This window comes from Medicago sativa, chromosome 1, assembly GCF_051527215.1.
Source record: "Medicago sativa cultivar Bolivia chromosome 1, Bolivia_mono, whole genome shotgun sequence".
Taxonomy (NCBI): Eukaryota; Viridiplantae; Streptophyta; class Magnoliopsida; order Fabales; family Fabaceae; genus Medicago; species Medicago sativa.
Window position 1 is genome coordinate 42,760,004 of NC_140749.1, and position 10,019 is coordinate 42,770,022.

Here is a 10,019-nt window from a genome sequence, read left to right on the forward strand (position 1 = left end):
TAGGCTAAAATCTCATTTTTGGGACAATGGTCATTCAAATAATTTCATTTTGCCGAATACAAAACCAAATAGTTTCACATATCATGTTTCGTATCAAGGGAGATCGAGGGACAAGTTCAACCTTTATCAAACTTCTAACCATATAGGCTAAAATCTCATTTTCGCGACAAAGTCATTCCAATACTTTCATTTTTCCGAATATAAAACCAAATAGGTTCACATATCATGTTTCGCATCAAGGGACATCGAGGGACAAGTTCACTATTTATCAAACTTCTAACCACATAGGCTAACATTTCATTTTCGCGACAAGGGTCATTTCAATACTTTCATTTTACCGAATTTCAAACCAAATAGGTTCACATATCATGTTTCGCATCAAGGGACATCGAGGGACATGTTCAACCTTCATATTTAACAAACATGCAACAATATAAGCTAAAATCTCGTTTTCGCGATAATGGTCATCTCATTACTAATGGTCATCTCATTACTTTCTATTTACCCAATTTAAAACTAGATTGGTTCAAATATTATGTTACTCAATAAAGGACATCGAGGGACAAATTCAACATTAATATTTATCACACTATTAACCATATAGGCTAAAATCTCATTTTTGGGACAATGGTCATTCAAATAATTTCATTTTGCCGAATACAAAACCAAATAGTTTCACATATCATGTTTCGTATCAAGGGAGATCGAGGGACAAGTTCAACCTTTATCAAACTTCTAACCATATAGGCTAAAATCTCATTTTCGCGACAAAGTCATTCCAATACTTTCATTTTTCCGAATATAAAACCAAATAGGTTCACATATCATGTTTCGCATCAAGGGACATCGAGGGACAAGTTCACTGTTTATCAAACTTCTAACCACATAGGCTAACATTTCATTTTCGCGACAAGGGTCATTTCAATACTTTCATTTTACCGAATTTCAAACCAAATAGGTTCACATATCATGTTTCGCATCAACGGACATCGAGGGACATGTTCAACCTTCATATTTAACAAACATGCAACAATGTAAGCTAAAATCTCGTTTTCGCGATAAGGGTCATCTCATTACTTTCTATTTACCAAATTTAAAACGAAATTGGTTCAAATATTATGTTACACAATAAAGGACATCGAGGGACAAATTCAACATTAATATTTATCAAACTTTTAACCATATAGGCTAAAATCTCATTTTTGGGACAATGGTCATTCAAATAATTTCATTTTGCCGAATACAAAACCAAATAGGTTCACATATCATGTTTCGTATCAAGGGAGATCGAGGGACAAGTTCAACCTTTATCAAACTTCTAACCATATAGGCTAAAATTTCATTTTCGCGACAAAGTCATTCCACTACTTTCATTTTCCTGAATATAAAACCAAATAGGTTCACATATCATGTTTCGCATCAAGGGATATCGAGGGACAAGTTCACTGTTTATCAAACTTCTAACCACATAGGCTAACATTTCATTTTCGCGACAAGGGTCATTTCAATACTTTCATTTTACCGAATTTCAAACCAAATAGGTTCACATATCATGTTTCGCATCAAGGGACATCGAGGGACATGTTCAACCTTCATATTTAACAAACATGCAACAATATAAGCTAAAATCTCGTTTTCGCGATAATGGTCATCTCATTACTAATGGTCATCTCATTACTTTCTATTTACCCAATTTAAAACTAGATTGGTTCAAATATTATGTTACTCAATAAAGGACATCGAGGGACAAATTCAACATTAATATTTATCACACTATTAACCATATAGGCTAAAATCTCATTTTTGGGACAATGGTCATTCAAATAATTTCATTTTGCCGAATACAAAACCAAATAGTTTCACATATCATGTTTCGTATCAAGGGAGATCGAGGGACAAGTTCAACCTTTATCAAACTTCTAACCATATAGGCTAAAATCTCATTTTCGCGACAAAGTCATTCCAATACTTTCATTTTTCCGAATATAAAACCAAATAGGTTCACATATCATGTTTCGCATCAAGGGACATCGAGGGACAAGTTCACTGTTTATCAAACTTCTAACCACATAGGCTAACATTTCATTTTCGCGACAAGGGTCATTTCAATACTTTCATTTTACCGAATTTCAAACCAAATAGGTTCACATATCATGTTTCGCATCAACGGACATCGAGGGACATGTTCAACCTTCATATTTAACAAACATGCAACAATGTAAGCTAAAATCTCGTTTTCGCGATAAGGGTCATCTCATTACTTTCTATTTACCAAATTTAAAACGAAATTGGTTCAAATATTATGTTACACAATAAAGGACATCGAGGGACAAATTCAACATTAATATTTATCAAACTTTTAACCATATAGGCTAAAATCTCATTTTTGGGACAATGGTCATTCAAATAATTTCATTTTGCCGAATACAAAACCAAATAGGTTCACATATCATGTTTCGTATCAAGGGAGATCGAGGGACAAGTTCAACCTTTATCAAACTTCTAACCATATAGGCTAAAATTTCATTTTCGCGACAAAGTCATTCCACTACTTTCATTTTCCTGAATATAAAACCAAATAGGTTCACATATCATGTTTCGCATCAAGGGATATCGAGGGACAAGTTCACTGTTTATCAAACTTCTAACCACATAGGCTAACATTTCATTTTCGCGACAAGGGTCATTTCAATACTTTCATTTTACCGAATTTCAAACCAAATAGGTTCACATATCATGTTTCGCATCAAGGGACATCGAGGGACATGTTCAACCTTCATATTTAACAAACATGCAACAATATAAGCTAAAATCTCGTTTTCGCGATAATGGTCATCTCATTACTAATGGTCATATCATTACTTTCTATTTACCCAATTTAAAACTAGATTGGTTCAAATATTATGTTACTCAATAAAGGACATCGAGGGACAAATTCAACATTAATATTTATCACACTATTAACCATATAGGCTAAAATCTCATTTTTGGGACAATGGTCATTCAAATAATTTCATTTTGCCGAATACAAAACCAAATAGTTTCACATATCATGTTTCTTATCAAGGGAGATCGAGGGACAAGTTCAACCTTTATCAAACTTCTAACCATATAGGCTAAAATCTCATTTTCGCGACAAAGTCATTCCAATACGTTCATTTTTCCGAATATAAAACCAAATAGGTTCACATATCATGTTTTGCATCAAGGGACATCGAGAGACAAGTTCACTGTTTATCAAACTTCTAACCACATAGGCTAACATTTCATTTTCGCGACAAGGGTCATTTCAATACTTTCATTTTACCGAATTTCAAACCAAATAGGTTCACATATCATGTTTCGCATCAACGGACATCGAGGGACATGTTCAACCTTTATCAAACTTCTAACCATATAGGCTAAAATCTCATTTTCGCGACAAAGTCATTCCACTACTTTCATTTTTCTGAATATAAAACCAAATAGGTTCACATATCATGTTTCGCATCAAGGGACATCGAGGGACAAGTTCACTGTTTATCAAACTTCTAACCACATAGGCTAACATTTCATTTTCGCGACAAGGGTCATTTCAATACTTTCATTTTACCGAATTTCAAACCAAATAGGTTCACATATCATGTTTCGCATCAAGGGACATGTTCAACCTTCATATTTAACAAACATGCAACAATATAAGCTAAAATCTCGTTTTCGTGATAATGGTCATCTCATTACTAATGGTCATCTCATTACTTTCTATTTACCAAATTTAAAACTAAATTGGTTCAAATATTATGTTACGCAATAAAGGACATCGAGGGACAAATTCAACACTAATATTTATCACACTTTTAACCATATGGGCTAAAATATCATTTTTGGGACAGTGGTCATTCAAATAATTTCATTTTGCCGAATACAAAACCAAATAGTTTCACATATCATGTTTCGTATCAAGGGAGATCGAGGGACAAGTTCAACCTTTATCAAACTTATAACCATATAGGCTAAAATCTCATTTTCGCGACAAAGTCATTCCAATACTTTCATTTTTCCGAGTATAAAACCAAATAGGTTCACATATCATGTTTCGCATCAAGGGACATCGAGGGACAAGTTCACTGTTTATCAAACTTCTAACCACATAGGCTAACATTTCATTTTCGCGACAAGGGTCATTTCAATACTTTCATTTTACCGAATTTCAAACCAAATAGGTTCACATATCATGTTTCGCATCAACGGACATCGAGGGACATGTTCAACCTTCATATTTAACAAACATGCAACAATGTAAGCTAAAATCTCATTTTCGCGATAAGGGTCATCTCCGAGAGCTAGCGCTAGGCGCTACACTCCTGGCGCCAGGCGCCCTGCACAGGGCAACGTACCCGTTGTTCCGTGTTCGGGGGGTCGGGGGCAGTCGTGTAGGGGTCCGTAGCGACCGTTTGAAGGTGTTCTTGTACTGTTTTCACTTACTTTCAACTGGAACATACTTGGCTTTGTTGAATGTTCGAATTTTCAAATATTCAGAAAAATGAAAGTAGTGGCATGACTTTGTCGCGAAAATGAGATTTTAGCCTATATGGTTAGAAGTTTGATAAAGGTTGAACTTGTCCCTCGATCTCCCTTGATACGAAACATGATATGTGAACCTATTTGGTTTTGTATTCGGCAAAATGAAATTATTTGAATGACCATTGTCCCAAAAATGAGATTTTAGCCTATATGGTTAAAAGTTTGATAAATATTAATGTTGAATTTGTCCCTCGATGTCCTTTATTGTGTAACATAATATTTGAACCAATTTCGTTTTAAATTTGGTAAATAGAAAGTAATGAGATGACCCTTATCGCGAAAACGAGATTTTAGCTTACATTGTTGCATGTTTGTTAAATATGAAGGTTGAACATGTCCCTCGATGTCCGTTGATGCGAAACATGATATGTGAACCTATTTGGTTTGAAATTCGGTAAAATGAAAGTATTGAAATGACCCTTGTCGCGAAAATGAAATGTTAGACTATGTGGTTAGAAGTTTGATAAACAGTGAACTTGTCCCTCGACGTCCCTTGATGCGAAACATGATATGTGAACCTATTTGGTTTTATATTCGGAAAAATGAAAGTATTGAAATGACTTTGTCGCGAAAATGAGATTTTAGCCTATATGGTTAGAAGTTTGATAAAGGTTGAACTTGTCCCTCGAACTCCCTTGATACGAAACATGATATGTGAAACTATTTGGTTTTGTATTCGGCAAAATGAAATTATTTGAATGACCATTGTCCCAAAAATGAGATTTTAGCCTATATGGTTAAAAGTTTGATAAATATTAATGTTGAATTTGTCCCTCGATGTCCTTTTTTGTGTAACATAATATTTGAACCAATTTCGTTTTAAATTTGGTAAATAGAAAGTAATGAGATGACCCTTATCGCGAAAACGAGATTTTAGCTTACATTGTTGCATGTTTGTTAAATATGAAGGTTGAACATGTCCCTCGATGTCCGTTGATGCGAAACATGATATGTGAACCTATTTGGTTTGAAATTCGGTAAAATGAAAGTATTGAAATAACCCTTGTCGCGAAAATGAAATGTTAGCCTATGTGGTTAGAAGTTTGATAAACAGTGAACTTGTCCCTCGATGTCCCTTGATGCGAAACATGATATGTGAACCTATTTGGTTTTATATTCGGAAAAATGAAAGTATTGGAATGACTTTGTCGCGAAAATGAGATTTTAGCCTATATGGTTAGAAGTTTGATAAAGGTTGAACTTGTCCCTCGAACTCCCTTGATACGAAACATGATATGTGAAACTATTTGGTTTTGTATTCGGCAAAATGAAATTATTTGAATGACCATTGTCCCAAAAATGAGATTTTAGCCTATATGGTTAAAAGTTTGATAAATATTAATGTTGAATTTGTCCCTCGATGTCCTTTATTGTGTAACATAATATTTGAACCAATTTCGTTTTAAATTTGGTAAATAGAAAGTAATGAGATGACCCTTATCGCGAAAACGAGATTTTAGCTTACATTGTTGCATGTTTGTTAAATATGAAGGTTGAACATGTCCCTCGATGTCCGTTGATGCGAAACATGATATGTGAACCTATTTGGTTTGAAATTCGGTAAAATGAAAGTATTGAAATGACCCTTGTCGCGAAAATGAAATGTTAGACTATGTGGTTAGAAGTTTGATAAACAGTGAACTTGTCCCTCGACGTCCCTTGATGCGAAACATGATATGTGAACCTATTTGGTTTTATATTCGGAAAAATGAAAGTATTGAAATGACTTTGTCGCGAAAATGAGATTTTAGCCTATATGGTTAGAAGTTTGATAAAGGTTGAACTTGTCCCTCGAACTCCCTTGATACGAAACATGATATGTGAAACTATTTGGTTTTGTATTCGGCAAAATGAAATTATTTGAATGACCATTGTCCCAAAAATGAGATTTTAGCCTATATGGTTAAAAGTTTGATAAATATTAATGTTGAATTTGTCCCTCGATGTCCTTTTTTGTGTAACATAATATTTGAACCAATTTCGTTTTAAATTTGGTAAATAGAAAGTAATGAGATGACCCTTATCGCGAAAACGAGATTTTAGCTTACATTGTTGCATGTTTGTTAAATATGAAGGTTGAACATGTCCCTCGATGTCCGTTGATGCGAAACATGATATGTGAACCTATTTGGTTTGAAATTCGGTAAAATGAAAGTATTGAAATGACCCTTGTCGCGAAAATGAAATGTTAGCCTATGTGGTTAGAAGTTTGATAAACAGTGAACTTGTCCCTCGATGTCCCTTGATGCGAAACATGATATGTGAACCTATTTGGTTTTATATTCGGAAAAATGAAAGTATTGGAATGACTTTGTCGCGAAAATGAGATTTTAGCCTATATGGTTAGAAGTTTGATAAAGGTTGAACTTGTCCCTCGAACTCCCTTGATACGAAACATGATATGTGAAACTATTTGGTTTTGTATTCGGCAAAATGAAATTATTTGAATGACCTTTGTCCCAAAAATGAGATTTTAGCCTATATGGTTAAAAGTGTGATAAATATTAGTGTTGAATTTGTCCCTCGATGTCCTTTATTGCGTAACATAATATTTGAACCAATTTAGTTTTAAATTTGGTAAATAGAAAGTAATGAGATGACCATTAGTAATGAGATGACCATTATCGCGAAAACGAGATTTTAGCTTATATTGTTGCATGTTTGTTAAATATGAAGGTTGAACATGTCCCTCGATGTCCCTTGATGCGAAACATGATATGTGAACCTATTTGGTTTTATATTCGGAAAAATGAAAGTATTGGAATGACTTTGTCGCGAAAATGAGATTTTAGCCTATATGGTTATAAGTTTGATAAAGGTTGAACTTGTCCCTCGATCTCCCTTGATACGAAACATGATATGTGAAACTATTTGGTTTTGTATTCGGCAAAATGAAATTATTTGAATGACCACTGTCCCAAAAATGATATTTTAGCCCATATGGTTAAAAGTGTGATAAATATTAGTGTTGAATTTGTCCCTCGATGTCCTTTATTGCGTAACATAATATTTGAACCAATTTAGTTTTAAATTTGGTAAATAGAAAGTAATGAGATGACCATTAGTAATGAGATGACCATTATCACGAAAACGAGATTTTAGCTTATATTGTTGCATGTTTGTTAAATATGAAGGTTGAACATGTCCCTCGATGTCCCTTGATGTGAAACATGATATGTGAACCTATTTGGTTTGAAATTCGGTAAAATGAAAGTATTGAAATGACCCTTGTCGCGAAAATGAAATGTTAGCCTATGTGGTTAGAAGTTTGATAAACAGTGAACTTGTCCCTCGATGTCCCTTGATGCGAAACATGATATGTGAACCTAATTGGTTTTATATTCAGAAAAATGAAAGTAGTGGAATGACTTTGTCGCGAAAATGAGATTTTAGCCTATATGGTTAGAAGTTTGATAAAGGTTGAACTTGTCCCTCGATCTCCCTTGATACGAAACATGATATGTGAACCTATTTGGTTTTGTATTCGGCAAAATGAAATTATTTGAATGACCATTGTCCCAAAAATGAGATTTTAGCCTATATGGTTAAAAGTTTGATAAATATTAATGTTGATTTTGTCCCTCGATGTCCTTTATTGTGTAACATAATATTTGAACCAATTTCGTTTTAAATTTGGTAAATAGAAAGTAATGAGATGACCCTTATCGCGAAAACGAGATTTTAGCTTACATTGTTGCATGTTTGTTAAATATGAAGGTTGAACATGTCCCTCGATGTCCGTTGATGCGAAACATGATATGTGAACCTGTTTGGTTTGAAATTCGGTAAAATGAAAGTATTGAAATGACCCTTGTCGCGAAAATGAAATGTTAGACTATGTGGTTAGAAGTTTGATAAACAGTGAACTTGTCCCTCGATGTCCCTTGATGCGAAACATGATATGTGAACCTATTTGGTTTTATATTCGGAAAAATGAAAGTATTGAAATGACTTTGTCGCGAAAATGAGATTTTAGCCTATATGGTTAGAAGTTTGATAAAGGTTGAACTTGTCCCTCGAACTCCCTTGATACGAAACATGATATGTGAAACTATTTGGTTTTGTATTCGGCAAAATGAAATTATTTGAATGACCATTGTCCCAAAAATGAGATTTTAGCCTATATGGTTAAAAGTTTGATAAATATTAATGTTGAATTTGTCCCTCGATGTCCTTTTTTGTGTAACATAATATTTGAACCAATTTCGTTTTAAATTTGGTAAATAGAAAGTAATGAGATGACCCTTATCGCGAAAACGAGATTTTAGCTTACATTGTTGCATGTTTGTTAAATATGAAGGTTGAACATGTCCCTCGATGTCCGTTGATGCGAAACATGATATGTGAACCTATTTGGTTTGAAATTCGGTAAAATGAAAGTATTGAAATGACCCTTGTCGCGAAAATGAAATGTTAGCCTATGTGGTTAGAAGTTTGATAAACAGTGAACTTGTCCCTCGATGTCCCTTGATGCGAAACATGATATGTGAACCTATTTGGTTTTATATTCGGAAAAATGAAAGTATTGGAATGACTTTGTCGCGAAAATGAGATTTTAGCCTATATGGTTAGAAGTTTGATAAAGGTTGAACTTGTCCCTCGAACTCCCTTGATACGAAACATGATATGTGAAACTATTTGGTTTTGTATTCGGCAAAATGAAATTATTTGAATGACCATTGTCCCAAAAATGAGATTTTAGCCTATATGGTTAAAAGTTTGATAAATATTAATGTTGAATTTGTCCCTCGATGTCCTTTATTGTGTAACATAATATTTGAACCAATTTCGTTTTAAATTTGGTAAATAGAAAGTAATGAGATGACCCTTATCGCGAAAACTAGATTTTAGCTTACATTGTTGCATGTTTGTTAAATATGAAGGTTGAACATGTCCCTCGATGTCCGTTGATGCGAAACATGATATGTGAACCTATTTGGTTTGAAATTCGGTAAAATGAAAGTATTGAAATGACCCTTGTCGCGAAAATGAAATGTTAGACTATGTGGTTAGAAGTTTGATAAACAGTGAACTTGTCCCTCGATGTCCCTTGATTCGAAACATGATATGTGAACCTATTTGGTTTTATATTCGGAAAAATGAAAGTATTGAAATGACTTTGTCGCGAAAATGAGATTTTAGCCTATATGGTTAGAAGTTTGATAAAGGTTGAACTTGTCCCTCGAACTCCCTTGATACGAAACATGATATGTGAAACTATTTGGTTTTGTATTCGGCAAAATGAAATTATTTGAATGACCATTGTCCCAAAAATGAGATTTTAGCCTATATGGTTAAAAGTTTGATAAATATTAATGTTGAATTTGTCCCTCGATGTCCTTTTTTGTGTAACATAATATTTGAACCAATTTCGTTTTAAATTTGGTAAATAGAAAGTAATGAGATGACCATTATCGCGAAAACGAGATTTTAGCTTACATTGTTGCATGTTTGTT